The sequence below is a fragment of the Camelus ferus genome, chromosome 16 (genome assembly GCF_009834535.1).
Source record: "Camelus ferus isolate YT-003-E chromosome 16, BCGSAC_Cfer_1.0, whole genome shotgun sequence".
Lineage (NCBI taxonomy): Eukaryota > Metazoa > Chordata > Mammalia > Artiodactyla > Camelidae > Camelus > Camelus ferus.
In genome coordinates, this window is record NC_045711.1 from 26,959,811 (window position 1) to 26,981,061 (window position 21,251).

The 21,251-nt window shown below is 48.3% G+C and overlaps 1 long non-coding RNA gene across 1 annotated transcript; it reads right to left on the reverse strand.

The window, feature by feature from the left end:
- Positions 1-1,586: 1,586 nt before the first annotated feature.
- Positions 1,587-17,591, reverse strand: LOC116656741. Its single transcript, XR_004311660.1, has 3 exons — positions 17,302-17,591; positions 16,309-16,310; positions 1,587-1,598 (listed from the first exon to the last, which is right to left on the reverse strand). It is a non-coding gene; the product is annotated as an uncharacterized LOC116656741 (long non-coding RNA).
- Positions 17,592-21,251: the final 3,660 nt, after the last annotated feature.

Here is a 21,251-nt window from a genome sequence, read left to right on the forward strand (position 1 = left end):
CCTCCCGAGAGATTGGCACACAACTCAGCAGTGCCCTGCACAGCTCCCAACCAGCCCGGGCCATCTGTTGGCTACAGCCTAAAGGCTTGGGTGGCCAGTCCAGGGACACCATGGTTTCCCTTCCCCTTCCTCTCACTGCCCGCCTCTTGGTAGACACAGTAGGGAGGGCCAGTACGAGGGACCCTGGAGTTAAACCACTTCTCTTCTGGGAGGATGGAGGGGGCAGGACCAACTGGGAGTCAGGCTTTGGTCCAGGTGCCCACCCACTTCAGTGTCTCTCCTTTCTCCTCTCTGGCTGGCTGGAGCTCTGAGCACCATGTTACTTTATGGGTTTTGACTGCCCCTGTGTTTCTCTCCCGAGGTGCCCCATCTTCCCACTTTGCCCTCTGGCCCTTCTTCTCTGGGATGTGGGAAACGTGGCGACTGCACCAGTTCCATGCAGCAGGGGAACCTGAGAGCAGGTAAAGAATGAAAGGATGGGTTTTCTGGAAGCCCGCAATCACACATATAACCGCCTGCACTTCTGCGATTGATCCCCGCTGGGAAAGTTCGCTGGGTGAACCAGCCCAGCCCAGTTCCGAGGGACTGAAAGCGCTCTAGGGTTCTTCCAGACATTTGCGTTCGATGTAAGTCACAGCGCACAATTGGAGGGATTACAGATGATGTGAAGAAGGAATTGATGGTCTTTAAAGGAGGGTCACGGCCATCCTTGAATTACACTTCCTGGGTTCCCTGACCAGGAGACACTGGGAGGAAGGGGACATCTGAGGTCCTCAGTCCCCTTCCGTCAGCAGGTGCTTCCAAGCCAACTCAGGTCTGCACCTTGGCTGGCATCAAAATCCCCAAGGGAGGGAGTCATGTGGTTTTATTTATCCTGTGACACAGCCCGGGGTGGCATCCAGGCTGATGCCTCTGTAACCCAGCCTCCAGGGAGACTAACATCCAGATAAGACGTTCTCTGCTTCTCTGCTTTCCCTGCTTCCCTCCCCTTTCCCACCCTCAGCCGTCAGAGGTGTCGTTTGAGTCCCCTCAGTAAGAGGTTTGTCTTTTGTGCTGGAGTTCTGTGTCGTGCAGTCACACCAGGGTTATTCCTAAGCGTCAGGCTTAATTTGCTGCAAGTTTTATTTCATTCCCAACAGCCTGTTTCACTTACAGTACAAAGGTTTGTCCATTGTTACCGCCCTCCTTTGCAGTTTTGTGCGTCCGGAGCATGCGTAAGTATTCACAGTGAGAAGAAAACAAACGTGACACTGAGGGAGTATTGCTTATGTAGCTCGGGGTTTTGGTAAAGCTTCTTGGAAGCGTGGTCACTTTCTGCAAATTCTGCTTCATGGTAAAGCACACGCTGATACCCTCACATGATTAGAATCCTAAGGTCTGATCTTGTAATGGCTTGAATTTTAGTTTAAGGCTGATAGGTTGAATCACCCACATGTCAAAGATCTCCAGTTTGGCTTAACGAGAATCCCTTAGCAGAGAGGTGCTGCTGTACCCCGGAAGAGATGCTGGAGTAATGGTGTTTTGCTTCTCTGTGCGGTAACTCGTTCCTCTTACTACTGCAGTGTTTTATCAGCTAACAGGAGAAAGTGTCTCTTCCGCTTTAAAGTCTTTTTGTTTTTTTTTTCCTTCCTCGTAATCTGATTCTGTATGTTGTCTTTCCACTGAAGTCTTCTCCTCCGTAATGGCCAGGGGACCATTTGGGAAAAGGGGACAGGGAGGTCCTCTGGGAAGACCTTACATCCTTGTAACCAATTAGAGTTTTCTCTTCCCTGGGCAGAACCTCCTGTGGTTTCTGGGTGGAATTCAAAAGTGAAATGGGTTCTCCCAGCCACTCAAGCAGATCACAGAGGCCCCAGGGAGATCATAAGCCCCAAATCAGGGACATTGTTCCTCTTGGGGAAATGGAACTGGCATCCTTCGCCTCAAAGACTTAGTCCCTCCTGACCTGAAGGTGTGGCCTTGACCAGAGTGACAAGATTGCAAACATTGGGGTGAAGGAACTATCTCATGTGGCAGCCCTCTCTCCTCCCAGAATATTCTCAACTTCCTGTTGTTTTTAATCAGTTGCCTTGAGAGAAGAGACTCTTAGTTTAAAGCAGTGTTTCGCCCTCTAAGAGGCTGTGTTGTGTATTAATTCAAGCTGAGTTTGGCTTGGAAGAGCGTTCCCTCTGACCAGTAGCTTGTTTTTTCTTTTCCTTTTCTTTTTGCAAGCCAGGGTGGCACTTAAGAATTCCCCAGCATGGGGTAGGTCTCCATTTCTCTAAACCTACCCTGCCCCCTTCCCCCGCACCCCCCCACCCCAATCATCTCAGATAGATAGCATTTTGCAGTGCTGCCCGTGGGGACAAAGTGTTTTGCATTGAAGAATGGAGTCTCCAAGTAAAATATGGGCTTCTTTTGGAAGCGAGACTATGGCCGCAGTTAACATGCTGGGCAGGTCCCCTGGTTCAAGCTCAGTTGGAGCCATTTCTAGATATGCAAGCAGTTTTGTACTCTCCACCCCTCCCCCAACTCCTTTCACTAAGAGAGGGGGGGAGCGGGGGCGTGGTGGAGGAGGCATATAACTTTGCTGACCATCAAATCCTTTTGTCCTTCTCGCTGCATGCATTAACGGCACAAGCCTGCTCAGCCTTTTCCCTTCAGGGAGTTTCAATAGCCACTACAGAGAGATGAGAAAGAAATTAAAGTCGGTGGGGGTTGCCCCGTACCCCGAAAGTAATTCTCTGATTCCAATGCCGAAGGCCTGAACATCTCGCTGTCTGTCAGGCCCAAAGTGGAGAGGGGGACTAGCTCGAAATGAGTGAAGGTGTAACTTCGGGATAGCCCTTTAAAGTGATCCGTCTGTGTTGGCGGGGCGGGGAATGACTGTCTTGAAAGCCTGTTCATTCTTTCCCATCCCGTGGTTGTCTCTCTAGACTATAGAAGAGTTGTTTCACCAAGTTAGTCTTCTATGGTCCACAGTGAATCTAAGTTCAAGTTACTAATCTCAGTGGTGAGGCAGATTGGGTTCAGGCTTTCAGGAGGAGGATGTGGCCAAATGAATTAAAAGCCTTGAAGGACACACTCTTGACACGCTCTCCGTTCACGTCTAGAAATTTATCCTGATAATATCTCAGACAAGTATGCTCAGCGTGGATGTTTGCCCATCCTCGGCTTACGGACATGCCCTTTGAGAGAAGGGTATCACCCCTTCCTAGAGTGGAACGCTAGGGAGCCATTGACAATGATGTTGGAGATTTCTCTATGTTGATAGAGAAATAGGTTCTTGATGTTTTGTTGAGTAACAACAATCTGTTTAAAAATTATACGAATGCACTGCTGTGTGGTACCCCAGACTGGATCCTGGAACAGAAAGAAGACATGGGTAGAAAAACTGGGGTGAGGCAAATAAAATCTGCATTTAATCGTAATGTACCGATATTAATTTCTTAGTTTTGACAAATATGCTGCGGTTCTGTAAAATGCTCGTGACATTTTATCCTTTCTAGGTGAAGGATATACAGGAAATCTCTAGGGCCTTTGCAACTTTTCTGTTTATCTAAAAATCATTCCAAAATAAAAAGTTTAAAAAAAGCATACGAGAGCACTTAAAATTTTTGGAAGGATTTTTAGCAAAAGATTAACAGATTACCTCTGAGTGCTGCAATTATGGGTGATCTTAATTTTCTAGTTTACAGTCAGAGTTTTTTTATGTTAAAAAAAATCAGTAAAGCTCATTCCGTCTGGTGAAAGAAAGTAGCATATAGATATAATAAAAAAAATTTTTTTTTGAGGGGGAGGTAATTAGGGTTATTTATTAATTTTTTTAATGGAGGTACTGGGGATTGAACCAGGACCTGTGTTATGCTAAGTACACACTCTACCACGAAGCTATACGTATACCCTGTCCCCTCTCAAGATATAATTTTGTTGTTGTCCTTGTTTTGGACACAGTAGCCTCTCTCTCTCTCCGTTAGACTTCATAGATCCTTTAGGATTTAAGTTCTCCCTTCTGGGTACAGCCAGGCAGGCAGGATAGGCTATGGTGAACGACATAGACATTGGAATCAGAGAGATGTGTTTGATTCCATCACTTACCAGCTGTGTGGTCTTGGCCAGTTACTTTGTCTCTGACTTATTTTTTTTTAAATCTGTAAAATGGGTTTAATGATCCTGATCACATAAGGCAGTTTTTATTTTATTTTATATTTTTTAATTTAATTTAATTAATTTATTTTATTGACATACCATCAGTTATAATTTGTCAATTTCTGGTGCACAGCACAATGTCCCAGTCATGCATATACATGCATATATTCATTTTCATATTTTTTTCATTAAAGGTTATTACAAGATGTTGAACATAATTCCCTGTGCTCTACAGCAGAAACTTTTTAAAAAATCTATTTTTATATGTAGTGGCTAACATTTGTAAATCTCAAACTCCCAGATTTATCCTTTCCTACCCCCTTTTCCCTGGTAACCATAAGATTGATTACTATGTCTGCAAGTCTGTCTCTGTTTCGTAGGTGAGTTCATAGTGTCCTTTTTTTCTTTTTTTCTTTTTTAAGATTCCACATATGAGTGATATCATATGGTATTTTTCTTTCTCTTTCTGGGTTACTCCACTTAGAATGATGATCTCTAGTTCCATCCATGTTGCTGCAAATGGCATTATTATTTCATTCTTTTTATGGCTGAGTAGTATTCCGTTGTATAAATATACCACAGCTTATTTATCCAGTCATCTGTTGGTGGACATTTAGGTTGCTCCCATGTCTTGGCTATTGTAAATAGTGCTGCTATGAACATTGGGGTACATGTATCTTTTCGAATTAGAGTTCCCTCCAGATATATACCCAGAAGTGGGATTGCTGGATCATATGATAAGTCTACTTTTAGTTTTTTGAGGAATCTCCATACTCTGTTCCATAATGGCTGCACCAAACTACATTCCCACCAGCAATGTAGGAGGGTTCCCGCCATTTTTTAAAGTTAATTAACGTAAACACTGTGTTACTCATAGTGGCCTCTGTCCTCAGTGGCCTCAGTGGTCTCTGTCCCTACCAGATTCTGATGTTTGATGTGTCTTACCTTGAACACGTCTTTTCTGAAAACTTTTACACTAAGCATTGCCACTTCCATGAGAGTGGACGGTGTGAATTATATTTATTTGTTAATTCACTTAATAAGAATTTATGGTCTGCTACTCAAACACCGAGTATTTGAGGATCACGATCATGCTGTTCCCATTTCATTCCCACCGTCCCATGTCCTGTGCCTAAATAATCTTTGTGGGTTGTCTTTGTATATGTTGTGTCTAAATTAGGCCAGTTGGGGAAAAAAAAATCCTTCGTAGGTGTGATTTTTTTTTCCTCTCCCTCTCAGCCCAGATTCTCTCATAAAGGTGCATTGACTTCAAATGTCCTCACCCCACCTTACGTCTGAGTACTTGAGGAGTTTCCATGTGTCCCTGGGGAGGTGGCCGTGGTCATCATCCCTGGTGGTGACTGATATGAGATGTTTCCATAAACTCGCATGTCCAGGAAGGGTGACCCCAGGACTGTCAACTCAGGGCTGGAGCCTGGTGTGTTCCTGTGGAGAATGGAATGTCCTGCCCAGGCCCCTGGAAACCATGCCACCTGCATTCTGATCCCAGCTGGGCCACTGCTGACCTCTCGAGAAAGGCCACTAGAGTCTGCCCGAGCCTCCCTCTTCACCATAATAGCACACGGGCCTCTTAGATGTCCTGCGTCTCACGTTCTGTGATTCTGGAACATTTGGCAGAGAAGAGGCACCATCCTCACTCATGCTCCAGAACACAAAGCAAAAAATGTCCCTGCGCCAACATCAGAAGCTCAAAGGCTTTGAACATACCATTTAAGAAAATGTTTATTTAATATTGGATAAAAATATACTACTTTACCTTTGGAAAAAAAATTAAATAACCGGGAGGGCTTCAAAGCATTTCCTCTCCCCTCTGCTTTCCAGGAGGAGAACTATTTTTCACAGTCATTCAGATATTAAAGAGCGGGGCCCCAGAAGCCCTCGGTATATGGGATGGAGATCGGTGAGTCAGTCGAATATTTTTCAGAAGGTGGTTTTGTGCACAGTTTGAGACAGAGACCCTTTCCCTGCCTCGCGCTGTCCTCTCTCCCTTTTCTTGTTTTTCACCCCCTCTTCAGTCCTGTATGTGAGCTGAGAAATTTAATCTGTTTGTTTCTGATTCATTTACACTTAACTCATCAAAATGCTATTTGGTGAGAGGTACTTCAGGTCCAAGAGGTGCTGAATCCGGAGGAACAGGAAATTGCATCTTGTGCAGAGTAACTCACGGCAGACCCAGGGCTGCTCTGACTTTGGTCGTAACCCAGACCCCAAAGTGAATCTCCGTGTCGGGCGGCTTTAAACCCAGCCCTGAGCGCCCTCCATGCCTTGCCTCACTCTCGTTTCTCCGCGGCCTCCTAAATCTGTACGCCGTGGATTTGCGTAAATAGCTCAGAAAACTCACCCCATCAGTGCTCTTTTCACATGAAAGTGTTTGGGGTACCCTGTACGTCTCCCCGCAAACCACCCCAGATTTTATTACGGAAAATTACAAATATACGTAAACACTGAAAGAACTTTTACACTGAGCACCCATATACCCACTGCGTCAATTCCGTAACTGGCTTTTGCTGGACTTGCTTTATCACATATCCAGCCTAATTCCTAGGTGTCTTTGTGTCCCATTTTCTTTCATCCATTCAAACTAAGTTACCCATAAGAGTATGCATCCCTCCAAATACCACAGCATGCATATCATTAACTGGAACTTGATATTTGGTTGCAGGGTTTTTTTGGTTTCATTTTTAAGGTAAAATCTGCACAGATCTGAAGTGTCCCAAAGGCAGACACTCCCAGCTTCCCAGCAAGTTTCCACTTGGCCTCTGCCAGTCCGCCCCCGCCCCCACTCTCCCACCACCCTTCTGATTCTTTTTCTCCCCAGATGAGTTTTGCTGATTCTCAGGGGGACTGCATATAGATGGAGCCAAGCGATACATATTCCACTGTGTGATTTTTCTTTCACTCAGCACAATGTTTTTGAGATTCATCCACGTTATTGCACGTGTCAGAGGTCTGTGCCTCTCTGCTGTTGAGTGCTGCTTCGTTAAATGACTAACCCGCGGTTGGTTTATCCGTTCTCCTGTTGGTGGGTGGCTGCCCTGTTTCCAGTTTCTGGCTGTTTTGAATAAAGGTGCCTTGAACATCCTTGAACAAAACTTCTTGTGGACACATGTGTTCACTTCTCTCGGGTAAATAACTAGGAGGGGATCGTTGGGTCACAGAGCCGGTCTCTATTTAGTTCTGTAAGATGCTGCCAGGCCTTTCCCCAAAGTGCCTATATCCTTTCACGCTCTCACCGACAGTGGATGAGCATTCCAGTTGCTCCTCCTTAACATCTGATACTGTCACCTTTCCCGAGTGCTATTCTGGTGGGTGTGTGGTGGTACCACGTGTCCTCACTTTGCGTTACGTGTGTTGCCTCTGCTGAGACACAGAGAAGGATGAAAAGGCAGAAGGAGGGGTTCGTACGTAAGGGTGACCTCCTGAGCATCTTACCTCTGGGGACCTCAGGAATCTTCCTTTCTCTTAGAAAATCAGAGCTTTCTTTCTCTTTTAAATTGAAGTATAGTTGACTTACAGTGTTGTCTTAGTTTCTGATGTAAAGCATGTTAATTCAATTATACATATATATATTGTTTTTCATTATGGATTATTACAAGCTACTGAACATAGTTCCCTGTGCTATGCAGTAAGACCTTATTGTTTATCTATTTTGTATATAGTAGTTTGTATCTGCTAATCTCAAACTCCTAACTTACCCTTCCTCCATCCCCTTTCCCCTTTGGTAACCATAAGTTTGTTTCCTATGTCTGTAAGCCTGTTTCTCTTTTGTAAATAAGTTCACCTGTAACATTTTTTAGATTCCACATACAGGTGATATCATATGATATTTGTCTTTCTCTGACTTACTTGACTTAGTATGATCATCTCCAGAACCACCCATGCCGCTGCAAATGGCGTTATTTCATTCTTTTTTATGGCTGAGTGGTACTCCATCATATATATCTACCACATCTTCTTTATCCAGCCATCTGTTGATGGACACTTAGGCTGCTTCTCGGCTGTTGTAAATGGTGCTGCTGTGAACCTTGGGGTGCATGTATCCTTTCAAATTAGAGTTTTCTCCAGATACATGCCTAGGAGTGGGATGGCTGGATCATCTGGTAACCCTGTTTTTAGTTTAAGGAATCTCCATACTGTTTTCCATAGTGGCTGCACCAAATTACACTCCCACTAACAGTGCAGAGAAGATCAGAGCTTTCTGATTCCATTTTCTCTCTCTCTTACTCTCGTGGATCTCTTTTCTCTCCTGACATGATCATCACCTCCATGGCGGGGACTGAATCGCCATTGGATTCCCAGTGCGGGGAGCCCAGGAGCGCTCCTTGGAGACCTGAGCAAGCACAGCTCGTTCCTGTGACTCTGGGACCTCCCTTGTCACCAGACCTAAAGCAAGGCCAGGGCTTTTCAGCTCAGCTGGGTCCCCACGTCCAGCGGAATGAGAGACACATCATGGATACTTAATAAATATCTGAGTACAGGGATAGAGTTGCCTTTTCCCTCTTGCAAGTTTTGTTTTTTTTTAATCCATTTATTCAGTAAGCATCGTCTAAGGGTCTGCAGTGTCCACAGTGCCAAGCCGGAGGCTAAGGGCAGTTAGGAAGTAAATGAGACCTGGTGCCTGCCTTCGGGCGCTCTGTCTGTGCAGGAAGAGACTTTCATGCAGCAAGCGGTAAATGCTGGGCAACCAGAGGAAGAGGCGAACTCACCACCGGCCCACGGTCACTTGTCGGCTGTGCGGCTGGGCCGTAACTGACCCGTGAACCTCCGTGCGCGCATCTGTGCAGTGGGATTCTGACCGTTTCCACCTCTCGAGGCGGTTATGGGGATTAGAGCTCCTGCCTGGAAGGTCCCGAGCATGGTGCCTGGTACAGATGCTCGCCGGAGGAGGTAGAGGGGGGAGTCTCATTATGTTTATAGGTTGTGTACAATCTGAAGAGACAAAAGCTGCTAAACTCTAGTGGGTAAATTGAATCTCCCCCAGCAAAGGTATAAATTCCTTCAAAGCTGGGATCATCTTGTCTGACTTTTCTGGGCTCTCCCTCAGTACACAGTGCTGAGTCTACAACTGCATCCCGAAATGGACGCTCCATGTTCAATGGAGATTCATGTGTAAGGGCTTTTTTTTTTTTTTAAATTCTGAAAAGGAAGCATAAACCCCATAATGGGTGTGGTGTTGGCTCTGCTCATAGACCTGGATAATCTCAGACGGGCTCTTCAAACTAGCATTTTAAAATTACAACAACGGATGCTTCATAAGGATTTGATGATATTCTTGGACCCGGGACCCAGACTTCTCTTCCTGCCCAGCCGCGGGCTCTTGGGGCTTACCCAGCTGAGTCTGGTCTCTTCTTAGGAACGACGATTGTAAATAATCATCGTGAAATGCCTACAGGGGACAAGCCTTTATAAAGGATGGAAGTCACAGTCCTATTTCTAAGAATATGGGGAAGGAGGGAGCTGGCGAGTGGATGTGAATCCGAAAGCTCCCCGCAGCTGGTCCTTTGCTTTCGGTTCACTTTTGTATCACCTCCGAGGGCTCCACACATCCAATCACCCTCCGCTGTTTCTTCACCCGCCTCGCCAAGCCAGGCCCGACTTCCCCTCTGGGTCCTGTATCCACAGCGCAATTCTAACAGCTGGGCCTGATGTCAGAGGCAGAGGACTGTGGATCCCCCTCCCGGCCTCCCTCCCCACCACCCTTTTGATCCAAGATTGAGTAAGAGACATTGGCAAGCACTGGGAGGGACAACTCGATTGTTGCAACTTGCAGAGCGAGAGGGGGAGATGGGTTCTCATCTGCCAATGACTCATGTACCCGGTCCCCACCACCCCCGCCGCCCCACCCTGCCCTTAGAGAGTTCAAAACCCAATACAAAACCAGCAACAAACCACAAGAAAGTTGCCCCCTTATCTGTACACACGCTGGGAGTTCAGACTCCCCTGCAGAGAGGTCACCGAGGATGAGTTCTCTCTGGTCTGTTTTGTGTTTCCAGCTCTGCTCCAGGGCAGCAACAGCCTCTTTGGGGGCTTTGCTGTTGGGGAGGCAGGGGGTGATTCTTAGAGCTAGGGGACTGGGTCACTGGTTAAAGCCAGGTTCATGGGACAGTGTCCCAAACAGCATGCTCCCCGGCAATCTTCCTCCTCCTGTCCATGCCCCCCCCCCCCGCCCCGCTCCGTGGGTCCCCTCTCAGCGGAGCTCTGGGAACAGCTTTTGCTCTGTTTCCTGGACTCTGAAGGCAGTAGCTGGAGTTGCCCGGCCTGCCGAGCGGCGGGCCTATCACGTCAGTGCTCCAGGCTTCATTCCTATGCAGGACAGGTAGGCTGCAGGCTCTAACAAGCCGCCAGCCAGGCTCCACTGAGGCCTCGGCACCAGTGGAAATTAAAAAAAAAAAAAAAAAGAGCGAGTGGGAGGGAGGGAGCAGGAGAGAGGGATTATTTTGTTTCAACGTGTTTGAAAGCGGGATCTGTGGCCAGTTGGGTTTTTTTTTCCCTCCCCCCCGCCTTATTGACACAGTCTGTTCAGAGACACACTAGGGCCTGTTTGGATTGGGTGTTTGCTTCGGAGACCGGCCAAGGATTTCAGCCCTGCGCGTTGGCACTGCCACCTCGGCGGCACCTGGGAGGCCCGGTTGGTCACAAGACCTCACGGGGCCTCCTAGCTCTCTGCTTATCCTCCGTTCACCTCCTCTCCCTTCCTTGCCTCCCATCCCCAGCAACCTTGGGCCCCCGGGGCAGAAGAGGGGGCTGAGGCTGCCTGTTGAGTGGACTTCATCTTTAGGATGAGGGCTTCCTGAGGCCAGGGGAGGGGGGTGCCATGGGTAGAAGAGACAGAAAGGAAGGCTAGGGTACAGACCCTGGGAGAGGTGCTTTTCTCGAAGGGTCTGGGTTCCCCCAAGGGCCTGTGATGAAACTTGCCATGTGTGGACCAGTTCCAGGTTTAGGGAGGTAAGCAGCGGCCGGAGCCCCTGGAAATCTGTGTAAGGGCTGTTCTCTTGGGGATGGTGAGCTGGAATCAGGCTTGTCTGGGGAGGTAGGAAGGAGCAGCCCCAGCCAGCGCTGCACTCCAGGCCTTCGTCATGCCAAGTGGGATGCAGCTTCAGCATCGCTTGGGGAGCTTGCTAGAAATGCAGGCTCTCAGGCCCCACCCGGCCCTGGTGAACGGGAAACTTCATGTCTCAAGGTTCCTGTGTCCCTTGAAGGTGGAGAAGCCCTGCTCTGAGCCCTTGGTTCCCCAGCGGAGTTCCCTGGCATCCTCCTCACACCTCGAGATGCCCTGCTCTCTGTCTTTCTCCACTCTTGGACAAAAGGATTCTTTGGAGAATGTTGCAAAACGCACATCCCACCCTCACCCCCCTCTCCACCCCGCCTTGGAAATGAATATGCTTGTATTTGCTGGGGAAGTCTCTGAGAAGTTCTGCAGGAAGAAATCTGTTCAGTTTACTTTAACCCAGTGGTTCCCAAACCTGACCCAGATCGTCTACCATTTCTCCCCTGAGGTGCATGTATTGAAATTCGCTAGAACTCGTGATGGGTGGCTCCTGCTTGGAGAAATACTACTCCAGTGGGTCCAAGTTTACCTTTGGGATCTTCCAAGGAGCTTACCTTTACTGTAGACAAGAGAAACAGAACACGTAGTGGTTACGACGTGGACTCAAACGAAATACCTGGGTTCTGATCCTGGCTCAGCCACTTACTTAGGGGGTGTGACTTTTGCTCTATTAGACGGCCGCTCTGTGTCTCAGTTTTGCCCTGTGTGAAATGGGAGGAGTGAGAGTACTTGCCAGATAGAATTGTGGTGAAGTTTAAATCACTTAATAGTGACTTAAATCAGAACAGTGCCTGGAATGTAGAAGCCCCTTCATAAATATTGGCTAGCTCATCATTTCAAGTCTTACTTTCTTGGGGTCACTGTCTCCCAGGTGGTCTAGATGAATAATCCCAAACGCAGCTGTGCATCAAAATCACCCACGAAGCTCTTTTAAAAACACGGTTTCCAGAGCCCCACACCAGACGCACTGAGCCAGGCTCCAGCAGGAAGGCCTGGGGACCTGCATTTTATAAGCTCCATGGGTGATTCCAATGCAGCAAACATTTTCCTAGGTGGCTGGGGAGCAACTGCTCTAGAACTTCCTTCTATAGCCAAGTCAGCTTGGCCCCGATTTCCCACACTGGTTTAAGCCTAATGCTTCCGTGGGGAACACGCCGTCTGGTCTGGGACCTGAGATTAGTGGTAGAACCTTCCCTCTGACCTTCCGTCTCCTCCTTTACAAAAAACGAGAGAGCCAGGCCAGGTGGTCTTTGGATTAACTGCATCAGAAATGCTAGAATTGCACACTCTCAGCCCCACCTCAGACCTACTGAGTCCGAATCTGCATTTTAACAGGGTCCCCGGGAGGTCCTTGTTAAACAGAAAACAGCGCCTCTCCAGAAAAGGTTGGAAAAATCGAATTCGCCAGCATCAGATGTCTTCTTTCCCTATGAAAAGACGGCTGGGCTGAGCTGAGGCAGGAGTGGCACCGGTGGGCATGGACACGGTGACCCTCTGCTGTCCATCCACTCGGGGGCCCAGGAAGTGGGCTTCAGGAGCCTTGGCAATGATGGGCAGATTGAGGAGGACATTTTTGTGATGTTGAAGGTCATGATTTCCTGGGAGGTTTTGCAGGAATAAGTAAACTTTGGGCAGGCTTCTCTCTTACTAAAATCGGATTGATCGCTGTGCATCCATTTGGCAAACGTTTATCTAGGTGCCAACTCTGTGCTAAGCTTGAGCACCAATAGGTTGAGAATCACTTGTAGGTGGCAGTGATTCTGTATGGCTGCTGTTTATATCCGCGCTTCTCACCTGCTAAGGACAGGCATATGCCTGCCTGTGCACAGAACTTTGCAGGGACCAGCAGAGCGCGCTGACACAGCAGATGACCCCGTGGATGTGTGTCAGTTACCTACTGCTGTGTAACAAACCCCCTCAAGACTCAGTGGCTTCAAACAGCAACTATTTTATTGTTTATGATTCTGAAATCTATCCTGGGCAGGTTCTTCTGCCGGTCTGGTTGGTGGTTACTTGGGAGACTTCATTCGGCTGGTGAGTGGGCCGGGGGCTGGGTTCAGCGAGGTCCCTGGGACACTGGACCTTTCTCTGTTTTTCCGATCACTGCAGGGCTTCTTTGTCTCCTCATGGTCTCTCCGTGTGATCCCTCCAGTGGGGGCGGCATGACTGTTTATATGGCATCACTTCTGCTCCATCCTGTTTGAGTTAAAGCAAGTCCCAGGGCCAGCCTAAATTCAAGGCTAGGGGCCTCCATGAGGGTGTGGTGTCAGGAGTCAAGTTTCCATGGGAGCCACTGACCTGGTATTAGCGTGGGAAGTTGAGGCTGGCTGATGGGAGAGGTCTCATTTTGTATCTGAGAAAGACAAGATTGCCTCTGGCTCTGCTGTTAGCTTTGACCATTCCCTCCAGGATTCCAGCTGAGTGTTTTGTGGCTATATTCCTCTCCTCCGGTATTGTTGGGAGCAGCACTGCTATCCTTTTGGGGGGGGGGGTGTTATCAGACACTAAAATATGAAGTGAGGTCCAGCCTCTCCCCTTCTGTCAGGTCCCCAACACAGTTTCCTATCCAGTTGAACACATAAAAGGGTATCGGGGAATTGGCAGGGCTTGGTGGCTATTTCTGTTGCTACCGTCTCAGTGGAGATGCTCCGTCATGCCGGATTTATTGAGGGAACTTCTCACTGACCCCTCACCCCAACCCGTGCCTGTCCAGTCTGTTCACTCCTGGAGTGAGCACTTCCACCCCCCATACACACAACCTGTGACGGATTCCTAGGTCCTACAAGATAGATCGGAATTCCTTTGGTGTCGATGGCATCCCTCCTCAATCCTTTTTAGGGTTACCCGCTTGTGCTCTGAAACAGAATCTCTGATTGATGTAAGATGGACTTCTCAGGGTCCCTCAGCTCGGCAGGCTGAACCTCACTCCTGCACGTGGGATTTCCTTCTTTCTTTCCCACTGATTGGAGTCAGTCCCACATTTTGAAGCCCCGTGGAAGTCCTGCTTTCTTCACGAAGCCTTCTCTGAACATTTGAGTCACAAAGAGTCTCCCGTAGGACCCTTAATCTTTGAGCATGTATCGTCTTTACTAGTCATTTGGGTCCTCCTCATGGTCTGCTGTATTCTCTGAATTCTCTCTCTTCTATGACAGTGCAGCCTTTGAAGCAATGCCTCTATCTTTCAAGAAAATAGCAAAGCACTTCCTTAAGGTGCTAAACTCAGAGCTATATCCCTTATAGGGGAGGGTTCGTAAATATTCTTTCTCTGTTGGAGAGACGCCTTTTTTGCTCTAGATCGAGATCTGTTCTCTACATGCTGAAGTTACTCTAGGATGTTGCCCAAAGGGCAAACAGTCATTCGCCCAGGAAGCAGTCCACGTGGCGTTAATAACCTCTCTGAGATCACAGAGCAGAGAAGTCAGGGGGAGACTCCACTAGAGGTTGGACTTGCCTCTCTTCAGCTCCTGACTCTGCCTTTGCTAACCCCCCCCCAAAAAAACAACAAAATAACCCAGTGTTTCTCAATTGGGGTGCTCCTGGCCTTCAGGTAGGGGAAGTCTCGTGTGACGCAGATACATCAGCAGGGATGATACCTGCCCACCCATGTATTGTGACAATCCCAGATGTCCCCACGCCATAGTTCCCCAAATCCCCCACTTGCGAACCTCTGAGGCTCTCTGGATGGTGTCCCTGGGCAGGCTGTGTCTCTTCCTCAGGCTCTTCAATGGAGCCTTAGAGGGTTGTTGCAAGAATCACATTAGTTTATGGCATGAAGTGTCTTGGTACATAGTTAATGTTCATTGAGCACTTAGATTATTAATTTACTGAATAATCATCACGGTCACCAGTTGACACGTGGCCACTCTGGAAGTGGGCTTACATATGATACGGAACAGGCTTTTCCTCTCGCCTCTCTGACTGCCCTTTGCCCCAGTGGCTTCGGCTTCTCTGTACTTCTCTTTTCTTGTCTTGGAGGGGGGGACACACCTGTCTCAATCTGCCTGTGGGGTGTGGCAAGATTACACATCCTTGGTAAGCACTCATGTCATCCCAAAGCGGCCGTTTACTTCTTTACTGATTGCACATGTGAGACTTGGCAAATTTGTCTTGGAAACTAAAGGACATTTGACAGATGTTTATTGAGTGACCATTATGTGCCTGGCCTCGCTAGGAACCAGAGAGTGGGTGGTGAAGCCAGGAAAAAAAATAAGCACAAATTTATTTCTATCCGTGTTTGTTGCTAAGATTGTTCCCACCTGTTCACTCTTGGAATTGCTGAATGGATGTGTGTGTGTGTGTGTGTGTGCGTGCGCGTGTGTGTGTAATGTGTTTTCTGAGGGCAGTCGGTATAGAGGAAGCGAGGGCAGAGGCAGGGAGATGGTGTGTATGCTTAATAGTTGGAGGAGAAGTAGAAAAAAAAAGAAGAGTTCAGTGGCCCACTTTCCTAAATGCGAGTGTAGCCAGCTTGGTTAGGAACAGTGTTGAAAACTCGCACCTGGAGATTGGGGGCTGATTGGAAAGTGGGTCTGATTTGCTGAAGTGGGAGCGGCTTCTCATTGATGGCTTCTTTCTTGGATCAAGTGTTTTTCAAGCTGTGCTTCCCTCCACCAGGTGTAGTCAATTCAAATGGATTCTGCCAAGTGAAATGGGGGTGCGGGGCTGGGGGAGGCAGCGACCTGCAAGTTACACGACACATTGTTTTCAGATGTCGAGGAAAGAACAGAGAGGGCCATCCTCCTTCAGGTGATGCACCTTGTCCGAGGTGTTCATGATATTTAGGGTTTTAGGTGTGATGTTGACTTCATCAGGGTAACAAAAGGGTCCTTGGTAAGGACGGGAGGGAGCCCCCCCCCACCTTCGAGAGAAGGGATTCGGTTCTTGTCTGTGTGGGTCCTTGTCTGTGTCAGTTCCTGTCTGTGTTCGCTGAGCCCACAGTGAGTTCTTTCTGTTCAGGTCTGCTCTTCTTGTGAGTGTCCAGCACTGAGTCCATCTAAATCAGAGATGGGCAGTCAGCGGTTCACAGGCCAGATTTGATCTGTGGGTGTGTTTTGTCAGGCTGACCACGTTCAGTGTTTTTCTTTAATTTAGTTGCCGGTATTACAAATAGCCACATCTCATTTAAAGATCCAGTTTTCCAGCTTCCCTTGAAAAGTCAGAAAGTCTGGCAACAGTGGGGTTTTCTTTTCCATATGGCACAAACCAAGGAGCTGGGGAATAAATGTCCCCTTAAGACTGGACATTTGCTCTCAATTTATTCCAGTCCCCACCACGCCTGACCTGATCCCCGTCATGCTTGGCCTTCTTGGCCTGGCTTGGTGACTGCTGGCCCCGTTGGCATTCAGGCCCAGGATCCCCAACCAAGTGCTAGCTCTCTCCTCTCGGATGCTGGGCAAAGCAGTGATGCTGTGTGAGGCTTGGAGACTTGGCTGATGATTTCCTGGGGCCAGGGGTGCCAGCGAGAATGTGTCAGTCTCTGCTGCTGGGTCAAAAGGCCAAGAGTTCAGAGGTCTTGTTCCAGCTGTGCCCTTGACTTTCACGGTGACCTGTCAGCAATCATTTAACCCGGGTCAAGCCAGTGGCAAAGTGCCAAATGCCAGGGCTTCTTACTACACCTGTGGGTGGAATCATTTAAAAAGGGGGAAATGTCCCCACATGAATTTTCACCTACATTGTTCTCCTGACTTTTCTCATTCTTCCCTAGTGTCTTAGATCTTAGAGGAGCAAAAATTATTCTGGGAGTGCAATTAAAAATCATTCTAATGGATCTGATCATTCTGGAAAACTATTTGGGCAGCATCTGCCAAAGTCGAACATTATGTATATGAACTTTATAAACACTGATATGTACCCAACCAAAATACATTAACATTTCAGCAACAGGTGTGTACAAGAATGTTTATAGCAGCCCTTTTTGAAATATTCCCCGAATAAGAAAGCACCCAAATGCCTGTTGACAGTAGTACGAGTGAGTGGACTGTGGTATGTTCATTCACTGGAGTACTATACAGCACTGAAGATGAATGGGCTACAGCTGCATACAGTAGTATAGAGGAATCTCCCAAGCACGATGTTGAGTGACAGATAAACAGAGGTAATGCATGGACCAGAGCAAGGCTGTGCACTGTATTACTATATTTACATAAAGTTCAGAAACAGCCAAAGCTGATCTGTGGTGTTAGAAGTTAGGAGAGTGGTTGCCCTTGGTTGGTGCTGATGACAAGAAAGGCTCTGGCGAGTACTGGTAATGATCTTGTTTCTTGATGTGCAGTACTGGTTACACGGGTATGTTTACTTTGTGAAAATTCAGCGAGCTGTACTCTCATGAAATGTGCATTTTTCTGTTGTATATTTTATTGCAGTAAAAAGTTAAAATTAATAAAGGCAAAAAGCACAAAAACCCAACCTAAGAGGCACAGTGTTATAATTTCCAAGTACCTGTGCCAAGATTTTTGTACAGAATCCTGTATCCATCAGAATTCTTGTTTGCAAGCAACAGAAATCACCCCTGGCTAATTTAAGCTGAAAAAAGATTTATTAAAAGCAGATTGCATTAGCTCAGCATCTCCATTAGGGTGGGGAAACCAGGTTTGGAGGTTCTGCAGCCAGGAACATGTCCCAAATGCTGCCGAGTTGGTCTGATGACGGCATCACTTCTAACCTCTGGGCTCATCCATCACAGCCCATCCCACTGATGCTGGTGCAGGAGGCTGCCCTGGGACCCCCGCCTCCCCAAGCTGACCATCACTCCTGCCGCTGCTGTTATCCCACCCTCTCCGGAGTGGATTTCTCAGGGCTTGTGTGACTTTGTATTACTGCTTCAAGCTCAAAGGCATGGGTGGGACTGATTAGGGGAACTTCAGCCCATTTGCTCTTGCCCTACCTGCAAGGGAGGCTGGGAAAAGAAGGACTAGGCATTGTCAGCTTCAGTAGCAGGTGTTAGACCCATGGGGCATTCCCCAAACTCAGGAGACTGACGAATGTCCACAAGTGAGATGATCTGCCTGGTAATGGCCAACTGGATCTCTTAGTGGCAGAAGCTTTCAGTGGGATGATCTGAATCCTGCTGGTCCTTCCCAGAGCGGAGAGAAAGTGTGCCCACAAAGAGAAATTGTTTCTCCTTTGCCACAACCCCAAAGTTCCCAGGCGGCATGGAAGGGGGCATTCAATCCAAGCGCCTTGGAGGGGCAGGTTGGAAATGAAGATACCGGCTAACTGGGAAGCTGGCACCAGAGCTTCTCCCTGAAGTCCTTGGGCGAGGGGTGGGTCCCAGAGTCAGAGCGGTTGGCTCTGCAAAGAGATGTGCTGGCAGGATACTTGAAGGGCACCTGGTTCAGCCGTCCACCCACTGCAGGAATTTTCTTTGTTTATTTGATGACATTTCATTGTGCCCAGATTTTCCGGTTGTTTTAAAAGTAAATTTATGTAGCCTCGGTCTTACCCCTAGAGAGGAAAATAAAACTGTTTCTTCAGTGGTCATAATTTGAAAGATGCCTGCTGCGTGTTATTAAAGGTGGACATATTGCTTCCTTGTGTCTGTGCTTTTTCAGTTCATGTTACAGATTTCTCAGGAAAATCACCTACTCTTTCTAAGCATACACCTCAGCTGTACACCGAGGAAAGTAAGGTAGTTGAGAGAGTTAACAATGGTGAAGCATGGATAGCTGTTAAATTAGTGGTAATAATAAAGGGGTTAATGGGCCGCACCCTGGAGAATTTGGAGCTAAAATATATTTGGAGGTAATGTATTAAAGCACTTAGCACTGGGTATGGTTTGTAGTAAACAGCCGTAAATTATGGTAACAATAGCCATTGTTTACAGATGCAGAATAGAAGCTATGATCTCAGCCTCAAGGTACTAGAGTAATGGATGGGTTGGATGACAGTCCTGACAGATGGGGAGAGCCCTCCTCCACTGCAACAATCTCCCTCCCCTGCCCCGCCCCTCAGCTAAAGATACATTACACTGATGAGGAAACCTAGGTCTGAAACAAGCTTTGTAGCAAAGCAGCGCAAAGACGGGCTGCAGGATGAATGTGCCCACAGAGCCACCCTGGAGGGTCCAGGCAAGTGCAGCCCAAACCTCTGATCACTGCAAAGCCAGCCCTTCCAGGAGTGTCACTTTGCAAGCCTCATCTCCCCAGAGGAACAGGAGAAGGGCAGCTCTGTAGTTTAGTTTCAGGAAATGCCTTAGCCATATGCTGATTGGAGCTTCCGTAATTTAAGATTCCACATATGGAAGCTGCCTGATCCGTCTTTAGCTCTCTAGTAACTGTCCTGATGCTTGCACTTGGGGCAAAGCTGGGAGAAACAGCTGGCCGGGCTCTCCATCTGCAGAGCCAGCTCTGCCGGCTGGAAGGAGAAATGGATCATCCTGGCGGCTTGCTGACCAGCCTGCTGTGCAGAAGCCGGCAGATCTCACGGCCGCGGTATAAACAGGATGGAAGGAAGGCAGGGTTCTCGAGGAGCCCCACGTGTTGCTGCTCTTCCTCTCTGTCCCCTCCCTCGGTCATCTCCTGTCCGCTGGCTCATGCCACACTGCAGGCAGCCTGATGGGAGAGCAGTACCCTGTTTCTGGGGACAGGACAGGCTCCAGGACAAGAAGGTCCTCACTGGAAGAGAAGGCTTTGCCAGTAGTCGGGTACATCTGAGCCAGGCCCAGCAGGGAAAGCTCTGGGACTGCAAGAGGTTAAAACTTGCCCCTGTGTTTACTTTTGTTGGCTGCCACACTGCATAATAATCTGTCAGCACGTCAGGTGCGGATTTATTTGTGTATTAAAAATTGCCTAGAGCAGACGGATGCAGACGCTCTACAGCACGCTGGAAAATGTGCCTCCAGCGCAAAAACAGTCTCTCCAAATATTTCACCCTTTTAATAAGTGCATTTAATTAAAGTCATATAACTTTTTTTTTATTATATTAAAAAAAATCCTTTCGCTTGCTGAAGCTGACAGTGAACTTTAGAGTGCAAAGAGGTGTGCTTCCCTGGTCCCTGTTCTGGGAAATGGAATATTCATCAACTGATGTGTTCCCTCTTGCCTCTTGGAGGCTGATTTGAAGAGGGTCTCACGATGGCTTGGGTTGGGGGCAGGGTGTCCGTGTGACCCACGGGAGTGACCTAGTTGGCAGGGAGTCAGCTACAGAGCGGGTTTTGTTGTGTGTTTAATGTTTTGGGTCAAATGCATGGGTACAGGCATGACTGGGCACTCACAGTTCATGTCCGTCTATAACAGGGGTGGCCGTGGTATCAGCCCTTTAGAGAGAGATGACTATTTTTCACATTTATTTTGAGGACAGCCCTGCCCAATGGCGGGAGGCTAGACTGAATGAGTTCTTCAGCCCTTGCCTTCCAATAGTGAAATTTGTGATCTGGGGCAGGGTCGGGGGAGAAGGATGGCATGAGATGGAGGGGACTGCGTGGGGGACGGTGGCGCTGGAGAGGGAGATCAGTGTCAGTTTCACTCTGCATTTTCTTTATTCCCGCCAGAGCTTTGTAAGTTTCAAAAGAGGCTGAGACTAAGTTTGGCTCTGAGGTGGTGACAGCCTTATGTAGCTTGCTCTGCGTGCGCAGGTTAGGGAGCGTCCGTGTGTGGGCGGTGGTGGCAGCCTCGGAGCTGCTGTGTGGGGACCCACCGTGGCCGAGGAGGGGCCGGGAAGGAAGGGCGGGGATGTGTGTGGAGCGGCGCCGGTGAGGAGGGGGCTGGAGCGCTGCTTGGGAGTGGGGAACCGCAGCATGCCAGGCATGGCGGCCTGAAGCCCGCTAATTATGCAGCCCGAGGGAGCTATGTGGACCTGCCAGAGCCACCTGGAGAGGTGGCATGGAAAACCTCAGAAGGGGTCTGTGTGCCTTGGGTCTGATCAGGAAATAGCCCCTGGGGCTGCGATGCGCTGGGTCTGCGGGAAGCAGGACTGGATGCCCCGGCTGCTTGCACGTCAACAGGAATGGCTTTCAAAATGAGTCTTCAGACGGTTCTCCATGCAGGAGAGAGCGGACTCTGAGAGCGTCTCCTCCTCCTCTGTGCCAGGCTGTGGTCTCTGGAGCTTCTGAAATCCAGCA